The sequence below is a fragment of the Lissotriton helveticus genome, chromosome 4_1 (genome assembly GCF_964261635.1).
Source record: "Lissotriton helveticus chromosome 4_1, aLisHel1.1, whole genome shotgun sequence".
Lineage (NCBI taxonomy): Eukaryota > Metazoa > Chordata > Amphibia > Caudata > Salamandridae > Lissotriton > Lissotriton helveticus.
The window spans coordinates 428,132,143-428,151,917 of record NC_136063.1 but is presented as its reverse complement, the minus strand read 5'-3'; the positions used below and the strand labels follow the sequence as shown (position 1 = coordinate 428,151,917).

At 44.5% G+C, this 19,775-nt stretch overlaps 1 protein-coding gene across 1 annotated transcript in view; it reads left to right on the top strand.

Annotated features, from left to right (window-relative positions):
* The first annotated feature begins 11,463 nt into the window (after positions 1-11,463).
* MATN2 (matrilin 2) overlaps positions 11,464-19,775 on the top strand; it is a 669,488-nt gene continuing 661,176 nt past the window's right edge. The window contains exon 1 of the mRNA XM_078686985.1: positions 11,464-11,587. The gene's annotated coding sequence lies outside the window, so the exon portion shown is untranslated. The remainder of the gene's footprint in view (positions 11,588-19,775) is intronic.

The window sequence follows — 19,775 nt, the reverse complement described above, 5'->3', positions numbered from 1 at the left end:
TGTCCCTGTCTGACCTTCTTCTTCGTCCTCAGATTTGATGTGAATCTCAATGATCTGAGGGTCTTCGCCTGTGCCTTGCTCGACCTCTCTATTCCACTCTCTGTCTTCTCTTATTCGCTCTCTTGTTCTGAGTGGGTCTCCAGGAAGGTCGATTATGGGTATCCACTCTTCTGGCCAAATCCTCTGCAGCTCGTCATCAGCTACTTTTGGACCAACAGCGGTGGGATCCTCAGCAGTACTAGTGCTTATTTATTTTTATTTTATTTTAATTTCTTCTATAGCGCTGGAATCAATCCCGTAAGGGTATCTCCGCGCTGTGCCAGCTATAAGATTATCAGGCAGTACATCTTAGAGAGATTAAGTGGACAGAAATGCTTCTTGAAAAAGAAGGGTTTTTAATGTTTTCCTGAAGGATAGGTAATTGATAGTTGTTCTAACATCGGGGGGGAGTTTGTTCCACAAGGCAGGTCCAACTGAGGAGAAGGCCCGGTCTCCTTGTCTGGATTTCTTTGTGGCCGGGGGTTTTAAAAGGGCTTGGTTGCTTGAACGAAGGGACCTACTGGGCTGATATAGCACCAGAGATTGAGACAAGTATTTAGGACTTACACCACTTACGCTTGGCCATACGTCATCAGTTACCTCTGGACCAACGCCTACAGGACCCTCAATGGGACTGGTGCTCGGCCATCTGATATCAGCTACTTCAGGACCACCAGCTGTAGACCCCTCAGCTGGACGACCTTCTGCTCCAGGTTCCTCGTCGGGTATCACCTTCTGGGTATGGCTGGCATGGATCCACTTGGGAACGCCTGCACACTTCACCGCTGTTGTGGTGACCAGGATTACTTGGCGCTTTTGTCCCCACCTGGGTTCAAGGCAACTCGAACGAGTATGCTTCTTTATCTTAACCCAGTCACCAGGAACCAATTTGTGAACTGGTGTTGTCGGGTTGGCGACGGCGTCTGCCCCAATCTGGCGAGAGATAGAACGCACTTGGTCACCCAGTTGCTTGCAGTATTCAAGTACCAAATCATCAGAAATGTTTAACAGTTTGTATCCTGGTACCCAAGCTTGTCTCATCACTCTTCCCATCAATATCTCATGGGGACTCAGGCCTGTTCTTCGATCTGGAATGCTTCTGAGTCCCATCAGAACAAGAGGCAAGGCATTTATCCAGTTCAAGCCAGTGGAGTCACACATTTTTGCCAATCTATTTTTTATAATGCCATTTATTTGTTCTACCACTCCAGAAGCCTCTGGATGATATGCACAGTGCAGCTTTTGAGTGATCCCGAATGCTTTGCAAAGCTGGGCCAAAATTTCATTCTGAAAATGTGTGCCTCTATCTGAGTCAATAAAGACTGGAACCCCGAACCTAGGTATCAATTCTTTTAGTAGGAGCTTAGCTACTGTTATGGCGTCATTCTGTGTGGCAGGGTAAGCTTCCACCCACTTTGAAAATAGGCAGACAATGACAAGGACATACCTTTTTCCCTCACAACGAGGCATGGTAATGAAATCAATTTGTATTCTCACAAAGGGACCCCCTGATCTCCCAATTTTCATCAATTCAACTACTGTTCTTTTGCCAGCGTTGAACTGTTGACAGGTCAAGCACCTCTGGCAGAGAGATTCTACTACCTTCCTGAACTTCTTGTTGTACCACGTCTGTTGAAATACCAAAACCATGGCGTCCCTCCCAATGTGTGATCCCTCATGTATCAATCGAGCCATTGGGGCAAGCAGGTGTCTAGGTAACACAGGCATACCATTTGGGCCCACAATGACACCATCCTCACGTCTCGGTTTACAACCTTGTTCTTTCCACTTCTCTTTCTCTTCCCAGGGCGTCACATGCTGCCATTCTCTTACTTCATCCCATGTAGGCACTTCTTCAAACATTCTAAGTTGGTAGCTGTTTCCAACCCCACCCCGATTGGGATTTATTCTCATTTGATCCATAGCACATTGTTTTGCCACCCGATCAGCAAAATCATTTCCCATAGATACAGGGTCAAGGCCCTTCTTATGAGCAACACATTTGACCACTGCCAATTCCTTTGGTAATTGGATTGCCTCTAAAAGGTCTTGAACAACTTTTCCATTTCGAATGGGGGTACCTGAAGAAGTCAGGAATTCTCTTTCTAGCCATAATTGGCCAAAGTCATGCACCACCCCGTAACAGTACTGACTATCAGTATACACTGTTACTTTTTTGTCTTTTCCCAATTTGCAAGCTCTTATCAGAGAGATCAATTCGGCTACTTGTGCAGACTTTACTCCAAATAGATAGGATGCTTCTTCAATTTTGTGTAACGTGACTACAGCATAAGCAGCACTTAGGCCTCCTAGCTCATGCCTCAGGCATGAACCATCCACGAACCATTCCTCATCATGTACAGGCAAAGGAGTTTCTTTTATGTCTGGGCGAGGTTTTGTACTAAACTCTGTCAGGTCAATACAGTCATGTTCATGATCTCCCTTATCTTCCATTACCATTGAGTCAGGGAGTAGAGTGGCAGGGTTTAAAATGTTACATCGGGTAATGACTATATTTGCAGCACCCATGAGAATCCTCTCATATTTAGTCAGCCGACTAGGGGTGAGATACTGAGTTTTCGTACGAGTCAATAGGATCACAAATGCATGTGGAACATACACAGTTACAGGATGTCCCATAATAATTGACTCACTTTGTTCTAAACCGGTGCAAGTTGCAGCTACTGCTTTTAGACATCCAGGTAGTCCAGCAGCCACTGGATCCAAAGTGGCAGAAAAATATGCCACAGGTCTTCTGATTAAACCATGCTCCTGAGTCAGGACGGACAATGCACAATTGTCACGAGTGTCACAGAAAAGGCCAAACTCCTTAGAGTAGTCAGGCATTCCCAGAGCAGGGGCTGTACACAGGCAATTTCGCAACTGTGTGAAAGCTGTTAAGCTCTCATCATTCCATTCAACTGGGTCTTTTGCTCCTTTCTTTGTCATTTGTATCAAGGGCTTTGCGAGGACTGTGAATCCCACAATCCATTGCCTGCAGTAACCTACAACTCCGAGGAACATTCTGATTTCTTTCTGAGTACGGGGTAACTGCATATTTTAAATTATTCTGACTCTCTCTGAGGTGACTTTTCTGATACCTTTTTCTATCTGGTGTCCCAGATATTTCACTGATTTTGAACAAAACTGTAATTTCTCAGGGGCCACTTTATGTCCCTTTTCACTCAGGTGATTCAGTAGGGCAATGGTGTCAACCATGCAATCCCTATGGCTTTTAGACGCCACCAATAGGTCGTCAATGTACTGTACCAAAACAGATTTTCCAGGTAAGACTAAAGTTTCAAGGCATTTTTTCAAGATCTGATTAAAGATAGAGGGGCTTTCTGTGTACCCCTGGGGGACCCTGTTCCAGACATACACGTTACTGTTGAAAGCAAATGAGAAAAGAAATTTGCTATCTGGATGCAATGGGATCGAAAAGAAAGCATGACATAGGTCGATCACAGTAAACCATTCAGCATCCCAGGGAATCTGATACAGGATGACTGCTGGCTTTGGGACAATGGGACAGCAAGGAACCACAATTTTGTTTACCTTTCTCAGGTCCTGCACTACTCGATACTTGCCACTAGGCTTTTTGATGCCCATAATGGGTGAGTTGCACGGGCTACTCATTACTTCCTGTATGATGTTTGCTTCTAGCAGTTTTTGAATTTCAATGGCCACACCTGCTCTTACTTCTGCACTCATTCTGTAAGGCTTGGTATTCGGGTATACTGCATTTTCCTTCATGGCTATTTGTATGGGGTCTATGTTTTTCATTAATCCCACATCCTTTCCTGTAAAGTCCCATACTTCGGGCTTCACTGTCTGCTGGAGTTCTTCAGGTAAGTCCTGTATAGTCAGTCGTTTTATTTCTGAGTCAGGTCTAATTAACATTAGCTTGTAGATACCGTCTTCATCTGGTGTTTGAATTTCGACGCCCTTTGGTGTGCAAAAGATGGTACAATTCATTTTGCACAGCAAATCACGTCCCAGTAAATTTACCGGACTGGTATCACAGACAACAAATCTGTGCATTTGCTTAAAGTTTCCAATTGAGATCTCCATGGGTTCGGTAACAGGTGTACTAATTAATTGATTAGATACTCCTACTACTTGGATTGCTTCTCCCGAGAGGGGTAGGTTTGGAACGTCCACTGTTCTCACAGTAGAACGGGTAGCACCAGTGTCCAATAGAAAGGTGACATCATTTCCGTCAACCTTTCCTTCAATGTATGGCCCTGACTGGTCTACCGGCAAAGAGGCGCCAAGTACGCACTCCTCGTCCTCCCCTCTCAGGCCCCGTCAGTACTGGTCAGTACTGGTCATCACAGAAAAACGTGTCGCTTAACAAATACTGCGAAGTTGCTGTATTTCTATCTTCATTGCCTCCCCAGACTTCTACATCATCACCCTGTGGTGACTTCCCTTTAAATATAGGCTTTGGCGCTCGTGGCACTTGAATCGTTTTTACCTGCTGCTGGGTCTTTCTTTGCTTTTCATTCTGCGTCTGTGGAATTAAATCAGGTGTTTGGGCATTATCACTTTGTAAATATGGACACTCGTCTCGCCAATGTCCAATTTCTCCGCACTGATGGCAGGGAAATTTCTTTTTCGCTTCCTCTCTACTCATTTTAGGTCGGGGCTTTCCTCCATTCCCTCCCCCAGGAACTTGGTTCTGAGTAACTTTATTTAATTTACTCAATTGCTTTTCTTGCTGTTCTGCGAGCTTCACTTGAGCCCACATCACCTTTTCCTTCAGGGCCTTTTTCTTTTCTGCCATTTCGTCCTCACAGTACTTTGCGTACCGTAGGACCTCATCTATCTTTTTGGTATGCCAACAGATTTTATTATCCTTTATCCACTGACAAATTTCGGGTCTTAAACCGTTTACAAACCTGTAAATGAAATGGGTCATGTCCTTCATCTCGATGTTATCTATACCACTGTATGTTTTAAATACCTGCAACAGCCTTTCATAAAAAGAATGCACTGTCTCATCTCTTTCTTGCGTGGTCCTATCTATCTTGGTCCAATCAGTTTCCTTTGCAGGCACTTTTAATTTCAAATGTTGAATTACTTGTTCATACTTCCTCATCACTTCCTTCGATGGTTCCCCTGTTTTGTCGTCTCTCGGGTATTCCTCACTAGGCCAAGCTATGGCTATCTTACACTCAGTCCACAAATCTACAGGGACCACTATGTCGAAGAACCCATCCAGGTCCTTCCATAGGCATTTCTGCACCTTTACGAATCTCTCTACCTGCCGGTACCAGTCGACTGGCTTTTCTCGCAATTTCGGGAAGTCATTGGTAAAGGACACAATATCCTGACGGGACCATGGGACATGTACATATTTTCCCCCTGGTACTTCACGCATAGGGCATAACTGTTCCGGCTTTTCAGCCTCTCTTAGAGCGAATTCGGGAGTTACCTGCCTAGACCTGGCCTCATCTTTTTTCCTAGCCCATCTGGCTTTCCATTTTTCTACGTCTCCCCATTTCTGCAACACTGTCAATAGTTCTTTGACCTGTGCCTTTTTCCCTGATATATTCAGGTTTTCCAAATCTTTGTCTGAAAATTCTGCTCAGTATGGCTTCTGCAAGGGCTTCGATTTTGAAATGTCTATTCCCATACTAGCAGCAGTATCGGTCAATTTTTCATGAAGTACTCGGACATTGCGGGTAAGACTTTTGCACATAAACAACAGCTCTTCTTCAGAGTAGGTATTTAATCTGTCTAATCCTACGTTTCCTGCCATTAATTCTTCTATTTCTACTCTCAGTTTGTAGAGGTCTAAAGGTTTCGTTTGCGAAGTTTGTTTCTCTAATTCTTGACTCCATCTTTCGATTTCCTCAGGTGTGACCAAAGTGACACTTCTAGTACCCGAAGTCGATTCCATCTGAATCTCCCTCGCAATGAAAGGATTATGTCTTTTCTGCATCCTTTTCCCTGTATTTCTAATGGGCAGATCCAGCAGTGAGACCTCAGATTCACACTCACTCGTCTGTTCATCTACAATTAAGGGTTCAGGTCTGGGCTGTGCTATGACGGGAGTAATGACTGGAGGTTTTGGACTTTCATGCCGATCCCCGTACAATGAAACCACGGGTCCGATTGTTACTGGGATTGTCAATGTTTCAGGACTGGTTTTTAACTGGGTCATTTTATGAATGATCTCAGCTCTCTGTTTTGCTAGAACCTCCCGCTCCTTCTCTTCCAGTAATCTCTCTAAGGATTTGTCATGTAACACCTGCGGGGTCAGTGTGGGAGCATAACTTGGGGCAGTGGGATGAGTCTCACTAGGTCCTTCACCATAATTTGGTCTTGGGAATAAACTTCCTGATCCTAGGGACCTTCGTTCCTCCTCATACTGTGGCTGTAATAACGGCATTCCTGAACTTGAGGGTCTCATCTCGCCTCCATAGGGAGGTCGAGAACAAAAATCTCCTTCACGGGAATACCCTGTCTCTCCACTAGCTGACATTCTGGGGTATATGTTTCTGGTATCTACTGGTCCTAGACTCTCGGTATAGGGAGGTATGTGGTAACCCCCTCCTACACTTGCGGACCTAACTTCTTCCTGGGGAGGAAGTCTTCGGGAAATATCTCCTGCACTGGAAGGTCGATGTCCTTCATTATAAGGAGGCGGACTTCTTGTACATAGGTCATCTAATAATTCATCATCCGACTCTCCGATCGGTACCCAATGTTTAGATTTTTCTAACCGTTTCTGTCCCCCAGAAGGATCATCTGCTGGCATCATGGGAAACAACCCTTCCACTATCATGTTCTGCCTCCACTGTTTCATCTTTTTAGCTCGTGCTTCCTGCTTCAATTTTGGATAAAATTTAGTCAACCCTTTATCCATTCGGGGCTTATCCCTTTCAAAAGCCTCAATTTCCCATTCTTCTAGTGCTTCATACTGCGTTAACCTAGGTCTGGGATGTAAGTCATTCATGCGGGTTCTCAGATTGAATAGAATCCTACTATTAAATGTTCCATCTAACGGAAAAGCCAATACTCCGTCATCTTTCGTGTATTTCACCCAATTCTCCAACCATACACATGTGTTGTACCCTTTATCGATCATCATGAAAGATGCGGGAGTGTTGGGTTGCGGTATGACAACACCTTCTCTAGTTTTAATCGGCTTGTCCTTTTTGAAATAATTCTTCACCTTATTTACAAGAGATACTTTTCTCTTAGTTCCGTACATAATGTCGTTTTTAACTCCTTTCCACTGATCGTTCTCAAATCCCATATAACGTGGATCAGGTCTGGTATGCGGTCTATACGAATGCCACATACGATTTTACGAGTGATTTTGTTTACAAAATCACTTCCAATCCGAGTGCGTCTTTTATTTTCGTGCGACCAATGAAATGCACGAGTTCAAAAAATCTCGACCAATGGGTGCGCGGCCCTTTCGCGAGACAGTTCCCACGCTCCGGCGCTCGGCCCTCCTTTACAATTCCAGCTCCGCTAGCAGCCCGCTGTGTCTACCAATCCCAGCGCGGCACGGAGTGACGTCAGAGCCGCTTCGCGACTGACTCCCTCCTTCACAAGGTAACGGAAACTTTCTTTCTTTCTAAAGTGTTCAGTGCTTGGTTATTTAACAACGAATACACATTCGCCACTGTGCTCAAGTGTCTAGACAGGAAAGATTTGTTTTACTGCAAGTAAACTACTTCCATTTACTTTTCACTCACTACGAGTAGATCTCTTCTTTCTACCCTTCACACTAGCATTGGTGAACCTGTTACTCCCCTAGACTCATCCACTTTTCCGGGATATATCCGAGCCTAAAGTTTCCCTAGCGAACCCCTTTGCTTTGACTCGAGCTCCGATGAACCTGCTACTCTTCCGGTGCGACCCTCACTAGGTTATGCCACAGTAGGAATTTTGCCAATGAACCTCGTTACTAACATTTATTCAATCATACATTCAGAAAAACCCTAGTCAGTGCTTCCAGTTCTGCCTAACCTGCACCAACTTTCCGTTCGGAAGCAACGCCTGCGCTCCACCCTCTCTGCAGCTATCGATCAGGACCCCGATTGGGTCAGCGAATTCCCCAGCAAAAGTGCTCCGCCAGCACTTAAGGTTCAGTAAAACCTTCAGAGTCTATGGTCAAATTTCGGACAGAGAGCTCCGCAGCACCTCTGTATCAAGTCACCTATTGAGTGCGTTGGGTCAGTGACAGGTCAGCTATTCAGACAAGTCGGACAATTTCTCTAGCTAAACCTAGGCTAGATATACTCTTTTGGGTCAGTGTACCACCCCCCAATGTTGCAAAGTGTCAGAATCCCCAAATTTCGATTGGTCCTAAGGTAGGATTTGGTTAACGCACCAATCAGAACAGACTATTCTAAGGCCTAATTTGCATGTTAAGGTGCCGCCTAGCAAGATTGGGGTTCCCATGAGAAAGTCGCACAGAATACAATGAAACTTATACATTTGTAACAACATAGGGACATTGGCTCCATCCTCCTGGGTCAGAGGTAATTCTCTCAGGAGCATCTCGACTGTGGCTGCCAGCTGGCTGAGTTCCACGGTCCAAGTTTGTCTTTGGCCTTGCATCTTGAGCATGCGCAGAAAGGACCTTCAAAATGGCTCACGACCCATTTGGACCCCCATTTCCCGTGATACATGAAAAGTAAGCGAAAACAAATTAATACATGGAAATAAATGAATGTACTTCATGTCATGAGGTCGTACTTTAGCTTCATCATTATAAAAATATACTATGCGTTAATGGTAAGTGCAACGAACAATGTCACAAGAGCAGCAGCACAAAGCTTCACCACGTTATAGCCATCTTATTGCTTATTACGCATGTGCACCCTTTCCCTCCAAAACTATCTCTAAGTGTAGTCACGTGAGTGTGACTGACGCATGCGCAGAAGAGGAAAGTCAAGCAGCGGCCATTTTAGGGACACGGATTAATCGTATTAGTAAAACACATATGCAAGTGTCTCTATGATACATATATATTGGAAATAAAAGATATTAGTAAAACGTACAATTCGTTACGAGGTTACAACGGTTTCGAGGTTCATGAATTGAGCAAGTCGCGATGCGAAATCTTGCTCTATCATTAGTAAGTTATCTTTTGCTAGTGCAAACACTTTTGACTTAAAGAACTTTTCAACTGACCTACGAACTATTCATTTAGATACCCGCCAACCTGCCTAAACGTTTATCCCAGTGCCTGTGCATACATCATAGCCATTGTTAAACTTTCTAGAGCATGGAGAGGGCACCACATTCGGTGTAGAGCTTTACTAGAACTCATATGGGCAAGCAAACAAGTCTGGGCATTACAGGATAAGCAGGGCACTGTTCACAGGAGTCCTGTCTGTTTCTGATTTTTATAGAGCGGTGCTTCCTCTCCCTGAACCGCAGCCAGGTGAGGTGAGGTTCAATCCTCCTATTGAATAGGTAAGCTTGGAGCAATAGTTCAGTACTGTATAATGATGCACATGATGGTGAGATTCGCTAGTGCTAAAATAAATTGAAAATAAGCCATATAATAGGATGTTGATAATTGTGAACATCTGTTATTATCTACCTCACAGATAAAGGCAACTAAGTTTAATAATCGGATTTGTTTATGTTACAGTGGTCAATCGTACAATTCCACTCGCAGAGGATTTTTTTGTACACCTAGGATCCCAGGTGACATGGTTGAACCAGTGCTTAATTTGTGCCGGTGCTTGCCGGTGCTTAGCACCGGCACTTAATAATCAGGGCCGGGTCTACATGCATTGCTGCAGCTGCACGCACTTCATTAACTTTTATTTTTGGCATGGCACAGAGTGTGGTGTTTTTCAATCTCTCAAGTCTCATCGGCACTCCGCAGTACTGTCTGCACCTCCCGAGTCCCAAGAGACTCAGTCCCGCTCCCAGCGCGAAGCTGTGATGAGCGAGCTGTCTGGCCTGCTCTGACTGAGCGAAGAAGAGAAGGGCAAATATCACTTTCAATCTTGTTGATGGCGTGACCCTAAGTTCAACCACAGTGTTACAGGCGGGAAACTGATTTTGGGCTTGATTTCCGACCTGCAGGAGTTGGGGCTGTGCGCAGTAGGAAGCTTGCGCAGATTTTTACAGATTGCGCCCATTGCCACGTGGCCACGCCCCACCCAGCATACCCGGACGGTCGCACCCCACCACCGAGTCCCCAACGGCCGTTCAAGCCAGACAGCACGACCTCACCCGACTGCCCGATGACAACGTGAGGACTGGCAGCAGTAGCGCTGCACCAGTACGGGCAACAGGCAGCATCAGGTAAAGCAGGCAGGCTGGCAGGCCAGGCCCAGTGCTTAATTTGTGCCGGTGCTTGCCGGTGCTTAGCACCGGCACTTAATAATCAGGGCCGGGTCTACATGCATTGCTGCAGCTGCACGCACTTCATTAACTTTTATTTTTGGCATGGCACAGAGTGTGGTGTTTTTCAATCTCTCAAGTCTCATCGGCACTCCGCAGTACTGTCTGCACCTCCCGAGTCCCAAGAGACTCAGTCCCGCTCCCAGCGCGAAGCTGTGATGAGCGAGCTGTCTGGCCTGCTCTGACTGAGCGAAGAAGAGAAGGGCAAATATCACTTTCAATCTTGTTGATGGCGTGACCCTAAGTTCAACCACAGTGTTACAGGCGGGAAACTGATTTTGGGCTTGATTTCCGACCTGCAGGAGTTGGGGCTGTAGTTGGGGCTGTGCGCAGTAGGAAGCTTGCGCAGATTTTTACAGATTGCGCCCATTGCCACGTGGCCACGCCCCACCCAGCATACCCGGACGGTCGCACCCCACCACCGAGTCCCCAACGGCCGTTCAAGCCAGACAGCACGACCTCACCCGACTGCCCGATGACAACGTGAGGACTGGCAGCAGTAGCGCTGCACCAGTACGGGCAACAGGCAGCATCAGGTAAAGCAGGCAGGCTGGCAGGCCAGGCCCAGTGCTTAATTTGTGCCGGTGCTTGCCGGTGCTTAGCACCGGCACTTAATAATCAGGGCCGGGTCTACATGCATTGCTGCAGCTGCACGCACTTCATTAACTTTTATTTTTGGCATGGCACAGAGTGTGGTGTTTTTCAATCTCTCAAGTCTCATCGGCACTCCGCAGTACTGTCTGCACCTCCCGAGTCCCAAGAGACTCAGTCCCGCTCCCAGCGCGAAGCTGTGATGAGCGAGCTGTCTGGCCTGCTCTGACTGAGCGAAGAAGAGAAGGGCAAATATCACTTTCAATCTTGTTGATGGCGTGACCCTAAATTCAACCACAGTGTTACAGGCGGGAAACTGATTTTGGGCTTGATTTCCGACCTGCAGGAGTTGGGGCTGTGCGCAGTAGGAAGCTTGCGCAGATTTTTACAGATTGCGCCCATTGCCACGTGGCCACGCCCCACCCAGCATACCCGGACGGTCGCACCCCACCACCGAGTCCCCAACGGCCGTTCAAGCCAGACAGCACGACCTCACCCGACTGCCCGATGACAACGTGAGGACTGGCAGCAGTAGCGCTGCACCAGTACGGGCAACAGGCAGCATCAGGTAAAGCAGGCAGGCTGGCAGGCCAGGCCTAATCAGTAATCGTTAATAACCCGAGCAAGGCAGCGTGACTGCGTGAGTGGGTGCAGTCAGTGTGCGTCCCGGCCGCCCACTGGTCTCAACACGGACGAACCAGAACCGAATTTAAGCAAGCATAGCAGAGAGCTGCAGTGTAGTACTACTGAAGAAGTTAGTTAAGGGCGCCGTAGCGTAGCCGCCATGCCAGGATGTCAAAATTGGCAATAATGTGTCGTGACTGGGTGGAGGTGGCCCATGCCAAAGCAGCGCTGCTTTTTTGGGGGGAGCGGGGGGGAATGGTATTGGCGTGAGTCGACGGTCGTTAGGATATTTTTCAAGCCTTAATTGTTTAATAACGATGCATCTTTATGGCGCCACTTTGTCTATAGGAGATGCAACTGGTTTTTGATCAATGTCTGGCTTCTAGTGCACAGGCGTGATTATGTTATGCCATGTTATGCCATGTTATGCTATTTTATGCTATTTTATGTTAAGTTAGGATATGTGTAAAGTGCGTCAAATACCTCAAAAGTGCTAAGTAAACACAGGGATGAAAGTGTCAAAGCACAGAGGCAGCGCGGTCAACAAACTGGGTATCAGCTCAGCAGGTTCTAGTTATTAAAAGTGTGCGTTTTGTTTTTATGATGCAGACGTACTCTTAGTTGTCAGTGCTGCTGCTGTGTGTGTCAGTGTTATAGTTAATGGCTTAATATATGTGTACTGTCTCAAAGTGGCTGGAGTAGTAAACAGGAAGACGATGGGTCTGTGTTTTTTGTTTCCTAGAGATAGTTTGCAGTTACTCATGTTAGGAAAAGTGTGGACGGCAAAATTATATATCTGCTGTTGAATGTGATGTATATCTATTGCTTGAATGTTTATGTGGTGTGTTTTTATGCTGCGAATGGTATGAGTGCTTTAGCAGCTGGCAACACTGCGTATCTGAACTGTGTTGTGTTTATGTAGGGTGTTCTGTTTCTGCGTTGAACTGTCATATAGAAGAAATGCAATCCCACATTTTTTTTATTTGCTTAGATAAAATAGCGGCTGATTATTTACGAGAGACATTGAATGAAAATCACTTAACGCATTAGCAGCCCTTTTCAAATGACGAAAGGGCGGATAAGCAGGAACCGGGTTCCTAGAAGTCTTTGACCACTAACTAGTGGCTTTATGCGGTGTCACTCGGTAATGTGGTTAATCCCCAATTGTCTTTGACCCCTGAGTAGCCCTGGTGACCATGGAGTTGTAATATATGTTTGTCCCGATATATGCTGCAAACACTTCGCTTCACCTTAAACACCCAGAGGCTGTTACATGGTTATGGACTGGCTTCTGCACATACATGTCTGGAAGATTACAGGAGCCTATGGTTGAACACTTCCAAGGTGGGGGTTTTGCTCCTGAGGCCTATGGATCCAAGCTCCCTGCATTTTGCATGGCTTTACACACAGTTTAAAGCCGCAAGCCCTCAACCTTGGTGTACCCCTCAAGACTGACTTGTCTTCTGTTTCATTAGTGAAGGTTCAGGCCCGGTATTCACTTAGTTTTTTTCGGGGGGTGGGGGGTGCCATGGTTGTGACATGAGTCGACTGTCGTTAGGATATTTTTCAAGCCTTGATAATTTAATAACGTTGATGCATTGTTATGACGCCATTTTGTCTGTAGGCAGACTGTCATGAATTTTGAATATATCTTAACGGTGCGGACGTTGCAGAAGTAAATCTGAGGGAATAGCCTGCCTGCCTTTTGTTTCTACCACGAGCTATAAAGCTTTTATATGTGGGAGACTGGGAGTGCATCCATGTTCTGCCTCTAGAAGGCCTTTTTGTTTCACACATGCCCACGGTAATGGCAGCGCTATTTAGAGAGTCAACGTAGAAGGTCAAACCTGAGTGACCCGGCCATATCATCTAATTGTTGCTGGTTTGTCGGGTCATTACTAGTGTTTATAGACGTGGGAATATTGGCACCAGCCAGGTTAAATGAGGTCTTGTCAAAATTTTATATAACACGATTGCAACGAAACCTTATTCTAAGCTATTGTGTTATGTCAAACACCTAGAAATAGTTTTTATAAATGGAAGACCTCATTTATGAGAGTTATTAACTGCCATAACTGTTGCACAGGATTCTATAGTGGTACTGCCTAAAGAGAGTAAAGTTTAGACTGATGAGTGACAAGAGCACCATTTGAAGTAGGATTGTAACCAAATGATTTATAAAAACAATTTTCAACAAGAGGACAAAAAGTCACAACAAGTGAAGCCACTGGTTCCTTAGCCCAAATGATAATCATACTTTGGTATTGTTTCTCTAAAAGTAGTCGTTAACAGAATACTCTACTATTTATTAACCCAACAATACCCCTTCGGCCAATGGAAGCGACAGTGACTGACTCATTCGGGTGTATTGCATGATTTTATTAAGTTGATCTGTTTAGAGTGTTTTCAGAACATTATGGTTTATTTTGTCACATACGCTATGTCAAAGTTGTATCTTTGAACTCGTAGACTCTGTTAAAAATAGCATACCCCCAGTATTGCCCTTTGGGCACACAGAGCACTGAAATTGTCCCTTTTCAATGCATTAGTGATTTTAGATAATTTATTCCAAAATTGTGCTTTAAATGCTCTTTTGATTTAACCTTTTTAAAAATTATCACAGTGCAGGGGAACCTCCTATCAAAACCTTACTATGAGGAAGGCTCCCTTGCTGAAATTCAGATCGGGTATTACATCTGACTTTTAGCAGTGCCTAATTGAGGATGTGGGTGGAGCTAATAGAGTAAGTGGGTGGAGCCGTAAAAAGTAGGTGTGGCCTCCGACAAACATTTGAGCACCTGCACTTCATATTTTACAAATTAAGCACTGGGTTGAACCATTCTATTCACTTAACCTTATAATTATTATTTGTGCACATTCCAGTAGCAATTACATAGAGATCCTGAGGAAGGCAGAGGATTATCTTTTCCTCATACTGAAACTGAAACATATCGACCCAATTAACAATGATGACAATTATTTGTTGAAAACTGTCTTTTTTTGCACTGATTTTAGTCTTGGGCACTGAGCGATACTAATAAACAAAATTTTTCTTTCATTTGCCCAATTTTATTTCACTTTTTGTAAATTAGTTTTGCACTGCAATATAGTTTTTCCCATCACAAGTGATAATCATTTCACATCTGTAGGTCATTTAGTGACTCGTGAGTTGGTGTGGGACACTATCAATAGGTCCTAGTTTCACCATCAACGATTCACTATGGAGATGCCAAGTGGAGACCCAGATGATGATTAAGGGTGGCACCAGTTGGTGACTGATGGGTATCCACACTTCTAATGAGGTTCTCCCTGATGTTTAGGATATAGATTAGGTTTGATTTATCAGTGAGGTATATTTTGTAATTGATTTAGACCTGTGGACACTTGGGCGTAGTACATGATCTTATCCCCCCCTACTAATGATTACAACTAATAGGGTGACCAGACGTCCCGGATTTGCCCAGACAGTCCCCGTTTTTCACCGGCTGTCACAGCAGATTTCGGTAATTTTGGCTCATGTCCCAGTTTTTAGAGGGGGTCGACTGAAAACATTGAGAGGCACTTCTTTGGGTGTTATAAAGCTGTGCTAGTGAGCAGCTGTTGTAAGTAAGCAGTTTAATTAATATGTATGTAGAAATTACATTTTATTTATTTTCTTAATGCCTTTTCTGTGATCTTATGTTGATGAGAACTGTCATTCTGCACCATTCTGTTGATGAAAAATGGTAGTTCTTCGTCTATTTTCCTAAAATTTACCGATTTTTGGTTCTCAAGATCAGGTCACCCTACAACTAACCAATGCACTATTGATTCAGTCCACTATAGCATGGTTTTATTGAACTCACAAGACTAATCCCAATAGCTAACAGTAACCAATAACACTAGACTAACCGCTAACCTTGGCTTCCGGAGCAGCGTGCTGCCTGGCGTAAAACGCGTCATTTCTCGTCAGGGGTAGTATATTTACAATATATGAGATTGCAACCCTGTAACTTTTAACCCATTGAAGTGTGTAGTATTTTGTTTTGTTGTCAGATTAAATTACTTTCTTTTGAAATAAAAGATAAACACTGGGGAGGACAAGGAGTCATTGTGTCTGTTACTTGACTGTTGAGTTCTGAGTTCTTCCCCCAATCTACCTCTTTGACAAGGGAACTTTGGGCCCACCTTACAGCGTCAAAGTAGGGCGGACCTCTCAACATCACAGGCAAGTGACCCAACCACCACTGAATTGTTCCAGTACCCCTGTCTGCCATATGGCTTCCAAATGGGGGTCTAACAATATGCAAGTCAAATCAGGCAATATAGTTATGGGGCATGTAATTTGTATCTATGGATTTCTCTCACTATTTGCAGCATAAAAAGGCTTTATTTTTCTGGCGCCTTCCAGTTTCTTTTTAATAATGCTATTCAAAAAATAAAAATCCCGCCTTAGCTGCTCACCACCGCGACCATTCTCATGCGTGTTGTAAGATATAGGCCTTAGGTAGTTATTGTTGATTTTGAGTTTGGGTTGCTGCCAAAGATTGATGTCTCCAAACCGGAGACCCTCTCTCTGCAATTCTATCTCTCTCCTCTCTCTCTTTGAATCTAACATATATAGGCATAAGTCCATCATTAAAGTGACAGTACAGTACAACGACTGTGCATTACAAATCACTGTATGGTAAAAGGATAATGCAGGAAACAACAGTGCAGTGTAAATCACAATGCAGTAAAAGAGGCAGCAAATATTAAAATAAAGGAAGGCAGCATACCAAAAGTACTATGCAATAAAAATACATCACGTAAAAATTCTGTGCAGTAAAACCATAGCATAGTAAAAAATAAACGACAGAAAAATTACAAGTATAAATATCACACAGCATAGAAAAATCTTAGTACAAATCATTCTAAGAAAGAAGCATAGTAAGAAAGATTGCCGTCACTGACAAGTACCATGGCACACAACGAGGTCTGCAGAAAAACGAATCATATTTCTAGTAAGGCATCATTAATGCAGGAATGCAGGAATGCAGGCACAATCGGACAATATAGAAAAAATAGTACTAAAAGTCCCCTTGTCGGACCAGTGACACAGAAATAAATAGGAGGACCCGATACTGGTGGTTTGATTTCTGGTTCTGATTGACCTGAGGTGAGGCAAGAATGAGAAATAAAACGCTACCCAGATAATCCAAGAACTGTACAACCAGCAAATGATTCTTAACAGTTGCCTTCTGCAGTTTCAGAATCCTATTTACCTAACAAGGAACAGTGCCAAACCAAAAAATATCCAAGTCACACACTGTGGGCTAGTTTTGGCCTGTTTGCCTTGTTCACCGCTGTGTAAGGATGTAGTCTTTGGATAGAGCTGTGCTAGGGTACAGTCTTTAATTACCTATGTATTAAGACACTATTTCTGGTTAGCTTTGATTTATACACAAGAAAATGAGGTGATACAGTATGCAATAGCTACAACTGACAGCAGTAATTAAATGATGTCATAAATAATCTAATGTCATCTTTCCCTCCCTTATTGCTACTGCTGATAACAGGTAAGTTCACTCCTTCTGAGTTCTCTCTCTAAAAAATCTCTGTCTAATTCTTTCCATATTTTTCCTTCCTTTTGTTCTCCTGGCAGATGACCATGCCCCTGACTCCATGGAGCTTTATCATGCTATTCTTCTCCGTCTGGATCTGAATCTGGTTGAGGTGGCGTCTAATCTAATTCTGGAGCCTAAGGATGGCCTCCTATTTCCCAATAAATATATTAAGTCTATTTTTAATTATCTATCCTCCTTCACTCCTCTTAATAAGGCACACACCAACCAGAGTAAGATCTTTCAGTTTTTGCCTCAGGTGGTGACGTTCAGGTGCAGTTGTCTGGTAGCCAATAATCAACCCTTCAGCCACCATTCCTTCTATGGACCAAGGGCAGCTCCCCACTGGAGAAAAAGAGCGTCACCCCACTTAAATGCCCCTGAGCCCCGAGATAAAAAATAAAATGGAAATTCATCATTGCCATTTTATTTTTCATCCTGACATCCTCGGACATGGGCGGGACCGCTGCTGAAATATAGCAGCAGGGCCTGGAAAGATGGTGGGTTGTATGGGCACTTTTTTCAAAGTGGGCATGTTTTTTTTGTCCGGCCGCCTTGCAGCGCCAGCCAGACATGTGCACTTTAAAACCTCTAACCCAGTAGTCTGCAGACAGGTGGGTTGGGTAACTGCAGGCCTCCATAGCGTTGTGGAGCGCCAAGACAGGCCACTCCCTCCAGAGAGGGCGCTGCTCTCATGCTAGTGGGAGCAGCACCCTGATTGGCCAAGGAGTTTCCTGGTGGCCGGGCTGCAGCGCAACGAGGTCCGGAGCTGGAGGTACTGTTGTCAAGTAAGATTAAAAAAATATATATTTTGAGTTTATATTTGCGCATGAGCACCCATTTATTTTGATATTTTATTATTCTATTTGAGCGCACCCCTCCCTCTCTTCCCATTGATGCCAGCCACCACTGCTGTGGACATGTTAATTTCACATTTAACTCCTGCCCACAGACTTTCTTCCACGTGAATGCTTCCCCTCAAGAGGTGCAGGACGCGGATTCAAGCAATCAAGCCTTTCTCTCCCAACTAAATGTAAGATCCCCCTCCTTTTTCTTCCCTTCTTTCCCCCATTGAGGGGTGCATCACTCTTTTCCTTCCAAACTGGCACAAAATCACCTCAGGCCTGTGGTGTTGAAGCTGGTCCTCTCTGCAGGGTCAAACGCCCAAACTCTTTGCCTTTTTCCTTCTACTTTTTGCTGAATTCGTTCTTGTTGGACTTGGGACTTGCAATTTACCACTGCTAACCAGTGCTAAAGTACTTGTGCTCTCCCCGCTAAAACATGGTTACATTGACTTATACCCAACTGGCATATTTAATTTACTTATAAGTCCCTTGTAGAGTGGTATACCATACACCCAGGGCCTGTAAATTAAATGCTACCAGTGGGCCTGCAGCACTTATTGTGCCACTCACTTAAGTAGTACCTTTTTGTGCCATAGTTCTTTACTTATTTTCATACAACATCATAACACAATAGTTCAGTACCATTTGTTGATAATTATAAGCTATTTTGGTACTTTGCGTTCCCAATAGATAGCGAGAGTGCAAGCAAAACAGCAACAGCAACATTGCATACAGTATTGGCTATTGCAAGGCAACCATGGCACTGCCTTACAACTAACAAAAGAAACAAGAACTAAAACCCTTCGAGTGCATTGTGATGTAGGAGCCGTGAACCTGTGAATGATGACAGTGTGGTGCCAGTATGATGTCCATCATCTTATGGTCTGCTTCGTAGTGGCCATCCCCTTCACGTGAAAGGTCAAGTAGCACCTTAAAGCGAATATACCTTGTTATCATGCAGTCTTTTTCCCCGCAGGGAATCACAACGCGGTTGTTACACCGACTGCGTTGTAATTCCGCATACCATTACCCCACAAGTCGGAACAACGACTGGCAGAGGGGGGGGGGGACGCTGGATGTTGGAATAGTATAATTTACTATTCCAACTCCAGTCTGTACGGACAGTAGGGAAGGTGTTGGATTTTAAATCCAACACTTTCTCCCCCCTCCGCAAGTCATTGTTCCGAGTTGCGGAGTATGGTATGCGGAATTACAACGCGGTCGTTGTAACGACCGCGTTGTAATTCCCTGCGGGGAAAAAGTTTTGTGGTAAATGTTGTTTATTCCTTAAAGCATGTCCCAGGTCTGCCATTGCAGCCTGAATGCAGTTTTAAACTGCCGTGCCGACTTGGCTTTAAAAACCCCTTGCTAATCCTTAAGCTCCCTTTAAAAAAAAATATATGTTCCACCAAAGGTGGGCTCCAGGTTTAGCGCATAGGGCAGGGTGGTGTGTAATTAAAAGGTTTTACATGTACTTTTAAGTTTAACATTTCCTGGTAGTGAAAAACTCCTAAATTAGTTTTTCACTACTGTAAGGCCTACCCCTCCCACAATAATAAAAATGCTACTCAGATTTGTATAAAGCAGCTACTCACCCGTGAGGGTCTCTTGGTGCTGTTCCTAGGCACATGGAGATTAAGTAATTTGCCCAGAATCACAGGATGATGAGGCAACGACAAGACTCAAACCTGTATTCCCAGCTCCA